Genomic DNA, 11,530 nt, shown 5'->3' on the forward strand with positions numbered 1-11,530 from the left:
TGTCAGCATTTTCTCCCTGTCTGGTCTGCCCTGCAGGCGGAGTTTAAGGCCTGGGGAGGAAATGACCTCTTATTAATAAGGAAGCTTTGGAAAGGTAGATGGGGTGGAGGCTACTTATGGGGGCAGCATGGTCAGATGTTAATATTCTCATCACTTACGAAAGGGGGCAAGAGTGTGGAATTCCTACCCTCTTTGTCAAACCAAAGAAGTGAAACGGTTGGAAGATGAATGTTGGTGGCTCTGAACAGCAAATTATGGAACATGACGCTTTTCATTCCGGTGTATTTATGGGATTTATATTTACCTAATAAATATAACAATGGATGAACAGCTGTTGTGAAGGGGAAGGTGTAGGCTGGGGGGGGGGGGTTGGGGGCAATAGAAATCTGTCCTCTGGGAAGGGAGCTAGGTGGTCTTCGAAGGATTTTAATGGTGGATGGTTTGTTTGTCTTCTTGAAATTCTCGCTAACAGTTCTTGCTAACAGTTGGCGAGGCTTTCTCCCTGGGCTCTCAGAACAAAGGTGGGAATCAAATGGGCAGCAGACCTGCACAGAGCCTGGTATGCCCATGTGGGCAATAACACAGGGTGCACGGGCTGGTAACTGGATATGCCACTCGTCCCAATGGTCAGTCCCGATGACTGTGGAACTTAATAATCTTTCAGCCTCTCCTCTCCAGCCCAAGCAGATCTGGAAGGGCTGGTGCTAACCAAATGCAAGACTTCTGGATGGTTCTTAAAATGTCCTCCTCCCCTTTTTGATTTTCTCCAGGCCACTGCGACCTGCTGCAGTTGGGTTTTTCCATGATCAAGAATGTTTAAGTTCAACAGCAGCACATGCTAAGCGAAGAAGCTGAGAGTTAGAATAGAAAGAAGCAAGGAGGGAGACAGAAGAGGAGAGTGAGGAAAACAGGGTGGAGGGGGAGAGATGCCAAATGGTATGAAAAGGGAAAAGACATCAGAAAGTCCGGGGAGAGGGTGGGTCTGAAAGCCTGCAACTAGGGAAAACTGATGGAAAAAAGAAAGAAAAGTGAGCATATAATGGGAAAGAGGGGATCCAGGAGGGAAGGAAGGAAGGTCGGGAGGCAGGCTGGCGGGAAGGGGAGAGGGGAGAGGAAGCGAAGGTAAGGGAAAACGGGATGAAAGGGGGGGAAAGAAGAGATAAGACGGGCGAAAGCGTAAGAGACCCCGAGGAGCCAAATGATGGAAAATGAAGCCAGGAGAGCTTTGAACGGCGCTGTTTGTGCAGTTCTTTCCAACGGGCTGCTGCCACCCGCTTTTGTGGCGGCGCAGACATCTGAACTCTCAAAGGAGCTTCTGCTCCGCGCTCGGCTGGCCGCAGAAAGGCGTTTTTGCCAAAACCCCATCGTGGAGCTGCAGCTCAAAGGCCATCGCGGCAGGGGCGCCAGCGGCCCCGGTTGCGGGTCCTCTTCGTCCGGGCTGGCGAGGCCCCACGGTGTGGGATGGAGTCCCAGGCCTGCGTCCCGGGCGCCCGGGGCCCGAACCTGGGGACGGAGCGCGCAGACGCCCGGGGCGCAGGGGCGCGCGGCGCTGGCTCAGGTCCGCTAGGAACCCACAACCGCCTTTCTCCGGCGGGCGCGCCGAGGCCTCTTTACAACACAAACCTATAATTTACACATTTTGATTCCGCCTGTAATTTCGCCCTCGGAGCTCCGACGCCATAAAACTCGTGGGGCCTGGCGAAGGGACCCCCACCCCACCCCACCCGCCCCACCCCACCCCCCAAGGCCCCAGCTTTCCCCGAACGTCCCTGCGCTGCTCCAAATAATCGCGTGGACGGCGGCCAAGAATAACTCGAAAATAAACACAACTCCCGGGCTCCGAGCGCAGGCCGTGGGTCCCTCCCGGCCCCACCTGGCTCTGGGGCCCAGGGGAGGAGGGGAGGCCACGCCAGAGCTCTGCGCTCAGAGCGCTGCCCGGAACCCTAAACCCTTCCTGGACCTCTATTCAAAACTGGTGACCCGCGGGCTGGCCTTTGTCCCTCTGTCTCTCCTAGCGGGAAAATTATCTGGCTTCTGACCTCTATCCGGAAAAAAGAACAACGATGAAAAAGACCCAGCGTGGACCGGAGAGAGTTTTCCCCCCTCTAAACTCCGGGACTTCCCCGATTCGACAGATCTCAATCGCATGCTACGCTTAACGCCCACCCCAGGTCTGAGCGTGTGGGTGCGTGCCAAAGCTGTGCAGAAGTGCAAGGGCGCGCGCGTGCCCTCATTCGCGTGTATGTAATGAAGTGTATACCCGCCGAGGCGCGTGCAAATAACTGTGTGCGCAAAGAAGATTCTGTCCACAGATAATTATACGCAAATTATCCATGGCTCGGAACGTGCGAAAAGCCTGGGCAAACGATTATTGATGTGCAAGTAATTCCGACGTGCCAACGATATGGGGTTGCGCTAGTACCTCTACGCGCATATAATTCTTTGGGCAAATTGTTCCGTGTGCAAGTGATTTAGTGTTCGCGCCAATGATTCTACCGCTGCAAACAACTGTGCTGAAGTGTGATGCCTTAACAGAGCCAAAGAAAGGGCTCCCCCAAAAAAATCCTTTCTCGGTGGTTGGCCAGGCTGCACATCTCCGGGACCGCCTAAGTCCCGAGAAGCAGCGCGTAAAAGAAAAGCCGCCTTGCTTCCCACGCGGGCTCTGTCCCGGCACCCACGGGGAAGCAGAGAGGGTGGGTGTTTTCGGGTCCTCTCTTGGCCTCCCCCCAAATGCTGCTCCGCGGCGTCGGTGCGCTCCAGCAGCGTTTGCGCCGCAGCGCGCCGCGCGGTTTCGAATTCCCGCGGGTCTCCAATAACCGGCTGCCGCCGCAGAGCGCCCAGACCCGCCTGAGGTTTCCCCAGCGTCCGAGAGCCTCCGGAACCTTTCCCCGGGCGGGGTGCAGCCGGCCCAGGGCAGCGCCCCCGCGAGAAAGCGAAAGTCCTCGCGCTGCACGGAAGGCTGGCGCGCGCGCTGCAAACCCCAGTCGGCAACCACTGGGGAGAAGTGGGAGAGCAAGCCCATGTGTCCCCCACGGGCACTGCAGTGGCGAAGCATGTCCTGGCGAAGGCGGTCCCTCCCAGGGCGCACACGTGTGCCCAGAATTATAATACAATATAACACATCGTAATATCCGATATTATACTGCGTTTACCTTCCATTAGGATGTGTATATTGTGTTAGGCTGTGCTTATGTGTTTGTTACGACGTGCTGTGATATTGTATCTCTCAATCTCACTACCATGTGCCCCGCGCACCTACTGGCTTATTTGATTCCCACAAAGAGCCTGGAGGCAGGACTCGTTTCTCCCACTGCGCACTGCAGGTACAGAGAGGAAAAGCCTTTGCCCAGCGCTGCCCAGCGAGAAAGGGGCAGGGCTTGGATTGGAACCCAGAGCCTGAAGACTAGCAGTAGGGGGGTGAGAAGCAAACGTCCACCCTCACAGCTCGGTAGGAAGATATCCCACACCGCACGCTGCCGTTTCTGGACTAGACCAGCAATATAGATGCATTTTATTGTAGGGGCACAGCGTGGCTGAGCCGAGCGGCTGCCATCCTGCACTCTGCAACCCTCTGGCTGGGAACTCGGGGCACACGTGGCTTGCTTCTCCCAACAACCCTGCGAGGGAAGGAGTGTTATCAAGGTTCATGGATGAGGAGGAGGTTCAGAGAGGTTGGAGAGTTTGCCCCGTGCCTCTCAGCAAATGAGGGGGGGAGAGTTTCAGGTCCGGCATTTGGACTCCAAAACGATTTTGATTTTGATAACTGCATTCCCAAGCCCACCCTGTGGCATCCCAGTTTAATCAGAGTCCAAAGGTAGGTGGAAGACTGCTGGTGGAGAACAGGCTTTAGTGAGAGGATTGGTTAAAGGCAATAAAAACTCTGGATCTCCTCTCCAAGGGGAAGGAGGTCCAGGAGTCCTAAGTCCAGTCACTGGAACCATGATTGTGGTCATGGACCTTGCCTGTGACTCGGTTACAGTTCCACAGTCTTCCTTGGGGACCACAGAGCAGAGAATGGATCCTGCACATACCCTAACCTTCCCTCATCTTTATGGGCGGCTGAAGGGTCACCCCCTGGAGGGTCACCCCCTGGAACACAACCACAGGACACGCTTCATCCCTTCCCTCCAGTTCCGAAAGCCCAGGGGTCACTGTGTCCTCAAAAATGTCCCCGGGACCAGAGGATAATAACCCATCAAGGTCTTCTGGGAGTTCCCAGGGGAGAGGACCTTTTCCATCTTGCCTCTCAGACCCTCCTGCTGCCAGGCAGAGCTCCACACCCGAGAAATAAAAACCCAGGAAAGGAATCCAGCCCCAGCCCGCCTAGATGATTCGACCCCTGGCCCTGAGCCGGGTTTCCTTTCCAAATACCCAAATTGTTGGGGAACTTCACGGACGAATTCACTGGGCTCTGTAAGTGTAGAAAGGGCTGCTATCCTTGGGTTCTGCCAGAGGTGCGAGATGCCAGAGACACCCTCTCCCCTGAAGGGGCCCTCCAGGAAACGAAAGGGTCAGAAATTGGCGCCTCGGCAGCAAAACGGTATCCGCTGGAGGCTGAGATCTGATAGACGTTTCCGAAGCTGAAAAAGTAGACCGAATTGTCCCCAACCCGCCTCCGCTGGGGTTGGAGGGGGCGCACCGCTGCTAAGTGCGGGCAGGGAGTTGTTTAAACTGAAGGCACGAATACTGGACTTTTTGTTTTGTTGTGTTGTGCTCGCCTTTCAAGATAAAACGTGGATCTACACCTTCCTTGGGAAAAACGGGGCTGAAGAAATTAGACAATGATCCAGAAGTGGGGGGTTTAGCTTCCTCTCTCCCATAGATACTTAATTATCTGGCTATTTGGAGCAAAGTTTAGAGGGCTAGTGTCTGCAAGATTAGAAGGAACGCTTTAATTTTCTATTTCTGAGTGAGTCTCAGGGAGTTGGGGGCGATGCGTGCTGCTCCATGGGAAACCTGGTGCCAAATTTGAGGCTCTTCCCTAGGCCATGAAGGTGGCTCGATGATGCCTCCTTTGAGAGGAAGCCAAGGTGACCTTCCTCCTCACCACCCTCATCACCAGACCCTTCTCTCCTTCCTCCACCCCAGACTCCAGCCGGGGGAAATTTGGCAAAGGAAAAAAAAAAAAAACAAACCACCAGAAGTATCTGGAAATTTTGAGTGCCGGTATATCCTTCAGAGTCAAGGCTGAGAGGATGGGACATTTCAGTCTTGCTAACGTAATCTGGACAGTTGTCCCCAGAAGAGCAGACTCTGACAGGTTGGCAAAGCCAAGAAATTCTGGACAATTCGATGTAACCTAACTGGCAATCTGCCTGTATAATGCCAGGGGCATCGGATGGGGGACTCTGCAACAAGGTGGCGATCTCCGTAAAAAGTTTAGTGGAGTATTTCGTTTTATTTCAAAATGCACAGTCCGGGCTGGAATTTCCCCCTGGGCCACACTCGCCGCCGGGCACCGAGATCGCCTCGCGGTGGCGGCTAAGGCCCCCTGGAGCAAATCCCCGGCTCAGCTCGGAGGAGCCAGAGTGGGGGCCACTCAGAGGGGAGGGTCGCTGGGTGCGCTCACAGCAGATTTCCCCGCGCGGACCCAAGAAAGATGACATAAGTGGCGCTGACGAGCACTGCCCGGCTGAAACGCGCCTAAATAAAGGGTCCGCCGGCAGCGTGGGCCAGAGGGATTGCCTCACACTCCGGAATCAGGCCCAGACACGTTTGGAAATGTTTTGCTGGCCGCCCGCCCCGCAAGGGCGACAGCCACAGCCGGCGGCCCAGGCAAAGCTGCGCCGCTGGTCACAGGCTGGCGCTGAGCGGCGGCCGCTGTGTCCTCCTCTGAGGTTGCCTTTTTTTTTTTTTTTTTTTTTAGTGCCCTCCACATTTGTGTGCCCCCTGGGGGCAGGGCTCTGCCTGCAGCACCCCAGCTGTGACCAGAAAGGCGTTACCGAATTGCGAATTGCGGAGGCAAGACTTTGGCACGGAAGGAGGCAGGGTTATTTTCAACATGGGTTTCCCCCAGCGATGGGCGGGCTGCGCGAGGGGGAGAGGACCCTCCTGGCCACGGCTGGGTCCCCAGGGCCCAGAGCAGAGCCTGAAAACAATGCAATATTTCTTGAATCAATGAATGAATCCAAAAATCAGGCTTCCGATCTTAACTGTATCATCATCCCCTCTGGGACACCGAATGTCTCTCTCTGGCCTGCGTCCCCTCTGCAGAGTAACAGAGCAGCCTTGTGGCCCCTGCCAGGCTCTCACGACTCAGTCATAATAAGTGAAAACCACAAAAATATCTGACACTCATGGGCCACCTATGCTTTTCATCGAGCTTTATGATCACTTACTCGCCTGACAATTATTAGGGGTAGAGGCTGTTATATCCCCATTTTACAGATGAGCAACCAGGAGCTTAAATACACTAACTCAGACCACCTGGTTCATGCGGGGGTTTCATGAGTGTGTGAGTCCTGTGCTCTAGAGGCCGGATCTAGGGCACGATGAGCACCAAGCCCATCGCACCCTATTTCTCCAGACTTTTAAGACAACCCTACACAAGTCCTCCCAACCGCACAGGGGATCTGCTTCTCCCCTAGCTGCGTATCTGGAGCCGCGCAGTCCAGCCAGACTAAGCCCAGACGCTCGAAGGAGGCTGTAAGCGGCTCTAAACTTCTGGATCAGGGCTTGGACCCCTAACGTCTTGGGCCGCCGTGTCCGCATGCCCTAACTCAGGAGGCAAAAGAAAGGGGTTTTCTGCTTTCCTGCCCAACGCTGCATATTAAAATACTGCTTGGAATTCCTCAAGCCCGGAAGAATCTAGAGTGGGCACAGGTTACAACGAAAAGGGTCCCGAGAAAGGTCACCCATAGACAGATGTGACCCACCCAAGACCCTGTGCCTTGGCTCTGTGCGCCCCACCCGCATCTTTACACACTGGCACAATTGCGCCCGGCGCGTTTGGCTCAAGCCGAGATCCCGCCCGCGGGTCTCCAGTCCCGCCTGGCTTCGGCCACTGCGCGCTCGTCAGCATAATGAATGGAGAGAGAAAAGAAGGGGTGGGGAGGGAGGGGGCATTGTGACGGGGTGAAATATCTTGGAAATAATACACCGAGAGAAGGAAATATGGACAACAGTTTATCAGCGCCCCCGCCCCCATTGCCCGCATGTTTAAAACCCCTAAGTAATTTTAGATTGTGTCTTCAGTTAATATATCTCTCTCCCTTTCCCGCGGGCTGACAGGGAAGCGCCGTGGCTGCAAGATGTCTGCAAAAAAAGGGTCTTTAAGAGTTTCCACATTGTTTAGCTACACAAATGTGTTTGTGGTTCTCGAGGTCCTCCCCCTCCCCCACCCGCCTCCGAATCTCATTTCACTTTATGACTCCAATTGTTTGAGGATGCCCGCGCCACATAAATCCTGCTTCGAGATTAATCTCTCTGCTCGCTCGCGCGGGGCGCAGTTATTTTTTTTTTTTTTTTTGGAGTTCTTTAAAAGAGGGCGCCGGGCGGAGATTTATTAACAAGGAAAAATAGTTTATTTTTATAGTCGACCTCAGAAAAGTGGGGGTGGGAGCGGGCCAGGGAAGGGGAGTCGCTCAGATGGATAAACAATGAGGCTGGAGGGGCTGGGGTGTTAAAGACCTTTTCAGCTAAGCCTGGGCTGGCGACTTGAACTTTTCTCCTGGCTACCCGCAGCTCGGCTGTGGATGCGGGGCCGGCTGTGCAAGGTGTGCCCGGGTGGGTCTGCTGACCGACTGTGTGTGTGTGTGTGTGCGCACCTGTGTGTGGATGGGCATCCCACACACTCCTGGGGACAAGTCTCTTCGAGAGAGACACGGTCCCCAAGGATGTTCCCCAAACTAGCCTCTGCCCGGAGCTGCGATCTTCCCTTCCGTTGAAGTTAAGTGACACGGATGGCCGTCAAAGGTCTGCAGAGCACTGGATGCTCTTTGTGAAATTGTGAACGTTTGGTGTATTTTTCTGGAGAAAATCCATAGTTTTCATCAGCTTCTCTGTGGATACCTTGTCATCCGAAAGGTTAACGGCCCACTAATTAAGGAAAGAGCTAAGCAGGGCCTTTTACCTTCCCACTCGCTCTATGCAAGTTTTTGTATTTCAAACCAGCTTAGTACGTGTCATTAAAGAGTAACAATGACCATTGGCCACCCTGGTAACCTAGGGCATTTTGGAGGTCGATTTGGGCCCCATTTTGCACTCATGATACTTGGGGATTCTTACCCCATGTTAGATTAAGGGCCAGGGGGCCTGAGCTTGGCTTTTAGCCTCTAACCAGCTGCCTTGACCTTGATGGCAGTGGCAGCCCTTTCCTACAGTCAGTTTCCCTTTAAACTTTTGGAAGGAACATTTTTGAGATGTCTACGCACTGATGTTGTGCTGTCTCTCACAGCCAACTGCCCTGAGAGTGAATGCAGGAGAAGAACACCCAATCTGGAACGCTCCACCTGGCACGAAGGGTAAAAAAACCCTGAAGTCCTGGTGCGGAAGAGAGGTTCTTAACCTTCCGTAGAATGTAGACCTTTGGAGAAGCTCATAAAAAGATGGCCTTTCTCTGCACCAAAGAAGAAAAAAAGCACTTCAGTAGTCGATTTTGCATATAATTTTCTGGGGTCCCTGGACAGGTGAAGGTCCCCTGCTTAAAGCGAAGAGATGCAGCACAAACGCTGAGCAGTGCCTGAGGAGGGGGCTCAGCCCCGAAAGCTGACCAGTCAGAGCCCCGTTCAGTGTTGCCAGGGCGAGCAGAGCAGGGGGAGAGGGTGACAGGAGTACTCCCCTCCTTTGATTCGCAGACCCGGGCACAGCCGGAGACCGCCCGGCACCGCGGCGTCTGTCTGTCTGCGCGTCTGCCTGCGGGTCCCGGCTGTCCCGAGTGAACTGGAAGGGCATTGGGAGCGCACTGGATCAGTGTGAGGGCGGGCCCTGGAGAGGCCTTCCTGGGGGCCGGGATCGGCAGCAATCTCCCAGGACCCAGTCCTGAGCAGCAGCTCGCTGCTCGTTTAGGGTGGGTGCTGGAGTTACAGGCCTTGAAGGCGTACTTGGCTGGCGTCTGCAAGCCTCTCTGCAGTTCACTGACTCGGGTGCTATTCTCCCCAGACATCTTTCCCCGGGACTGGGGACACCTGTTCAGGGCAGAAGCAGGCCATAGTTCAACCTGTTTGATCCCACCTGGGTCCCCATCCAGGGGAACGCACATCCCAGGCAGCTGTGCTGCTCAGTTGACTCTAGACGGTGCCAGAATTTTCTAAGCATAGACCACCCAAAATAAGCCTCTTTCTATTTTCAAACGATCTTTCAAATTATCACCTTACTAAACCCCAACAACCCACTTAGTAGCTATTAGAATCTGTCCCTGCAAGATGAGAAGGACAGGCCCAGAGAAGTTAAGCTACTAGCCAGAGAGTGCACAGTAAAAACCTGAGAGCATCAGGGCTTCAGACTCCAAATCCCTGTCACCTTCTCATGCACCTCATGCAACGCAATCAGCCTCTTACCACGGGCCCTCGCACCCCAACACGCAGGTACCCCCATATGCGTGGTAACGTCGCAGTGGAACAGAGCGCACACCGCTCCTGGTTGGAGCCTGTCAAGCCCAGCCGTGGGAAAGTGACAGCGCGCCCAGGAAGTCAGGCGCGGCTCCCGGGCGCACCCTTACTGACAACTTGGGGGGCACGGCCTCTGTCCTAGTACCTCCTCTCCTCCCCCTGCACCCCACGACATCCCTACCCTGAGGCCCTCTGGCTGCCAGGTTGCACTGACCCCTGCCATTCCTGCCTTTTGCCTCCACCTCCATGCCCCTCCCCCGCTCTGGTTCTCATAAAATACCAGCCTTTTCCAGGCCCGGAGGGAACACTGCCCTGAGGGTGGAGGCACCGTCAGTTGCTCCCCACCCACCTGATGATGCCTTACCTGGTCGCGGGGATGGACGCAGGCCTGCCCTGGCAGCCTAAGCGCGCACTTGCGTGCACCCTGGCGTGAAGCGCTCCATCAAGCATCCACTGGCCTCCAGCCGCGTTTCCGGTTGTAGCACTGGGCGCCCCCCGAGCGGGCCCGATAAGCTATCGGGCGGCCGGGCCCAGGAGGGCGGTCAGCGGCGAGCCAGGGCACCTCCGGCCGGCTCCCGGCTCTGGGCCCGGCTGCCTGCCAGCAGCGCTCAGGACAGCAGCGAGATGCCTGCCGAGGTGTTTCTGGTTACAATCACCTCACACACAGGCCTGCATTCCGCCCCCGCCCCCCCATCCTTACCATTATGTCTGAAGTCACACCTTCTCTGGGCCTGGGGAGCTTTGCCGGGGTGGGGGCGATGAGTGCCTGAGTGCCCGGGCCAGAGTTGTTGATCCACAGAACTCCAGCAGGTCCGTGAAAAAGGAATATTTTGGTGGTCAGAAAATCAGCATTGAGTAGACACGCTGCCCGTCTCTATCCACCACGAGTTTTCTACCAATTTATCCGGGGCTGCTGTGTGTTCCTGATTATTTTCTGGAAGGGCTGAGGCATACTGCTTAATGGGTCGTTTTGTTTTCTTTTTCGGAAAATGGAGGGCTTAAGAGATACGAAGAGATTCTCGGGAGAAAACTAATCTTGGTCCTCACTTAGTCTGAAAAATTCATCCTCATCCTCATCATAGAGCGGCTAGCATGGATCGAGTGCTTATGCGCTTTAATTCTTCAAAAAAGGTCTGTGAGGTGCGAACTGTTATTTTCCTCGTTTTGCAGACGGAGGCTTGGAGAGGCGATGTCCCAGGGCCCCACGGCTATGGGAAGGGCAGCCCCCAATGGCCAGGCACACAGTAGGTGTGTTATAAAGTGGGAAGTCTGAACCTTGGCAATGGAAGGGAAAAGATGCCATCACTGGTCTGTCTTGGGGAGCCGTCTGCCCTCTAAATGGCGAGCGGTCAGACCCCAAAAGGCTCCATGCCCTTTCTTCCCGACCCTCTGAAATGATTCAGGCCGGAAAAGAATTCCAAACCGAATGGCCCTTGCCTGGCCCTGGGAGCGCGGCTCCTCCGGAGTCCAGCCGACTCCTAGCGCTTTCCCAGGCCTTGGTAAGAACTGCGTGCGACCAAACCATTCAGGTTTCCTGCCCGCCCGGTGTCCCAGGGGTGAAAGCTTAGATCCCGGCCACCCCTTTCCAGGCTGGGTCTTATTTCTGCTCGGTTGGGCCTAGGGGCTGGGGCCCTGGCCAGGCCTCTGGGGTCACTCCAAGCTTTGTTGAGCCTCCCCCCATCTGGAGAGCAGGGCCGCCCAGGATCCACAGAGCAATTAACCTCACCCACCCTCTGCCTACCAGTTTCCTTAAAATAAATGTGACAAACGTGAGCCTAATGATCTGCGGGGGAAGATCTATATGCTTCAGGACCCTAACACATGGCTCTCTCCCTCCCGGGTGGAGCACGCAGCCCTACTTCAAAGAGCAGCCAGTGGGTGATATCACAGAGGCTTCCTGGCTTTCAGGAAACAAACAAACAATCAACCAGGTTCTTTGGGGGCAGAATTAGCAGCCGCAGACACTAACACTGAGGATAATG

General features: G+C 55.1%; 1 protein-coding gene across 1 annotated transcript in view; it reads right to left on the reverse strand.

The window, feature by feature from the left end:
* Positions 1–10,067, reverse strand: part of TBX5 (T-box transcription factor 5) — an 86,825-nt gene extending 76,758 nt beyond the window's left edge. The window contains exon 1 of the mRNA XM_072802641.1: positions 9,913–10,067. The gene's annotated coding sequence lies outside the window, so the exon portion shown is untranslated. The remainder of the gene's footprint in view (positions 1–9,912) is intronic.
* Positions 10,068–11,530: the final 1,463 nt, after the last annotated feature.

Source organism: Canis lupus, chromosome 27 (assembly GCF_048164855.1).
Source record: "Canis lupus baileyi chromosome 27, mCanLup2.hap1, whole genome shotgun sequence".
In the NCBI taxonomy this organism is placed as follows: domain Eukaryota; kingdom Metazoa; phylum Chordata; class Mammalia; order Carnivora; family Canidae; genus Canis; species Canis lupus.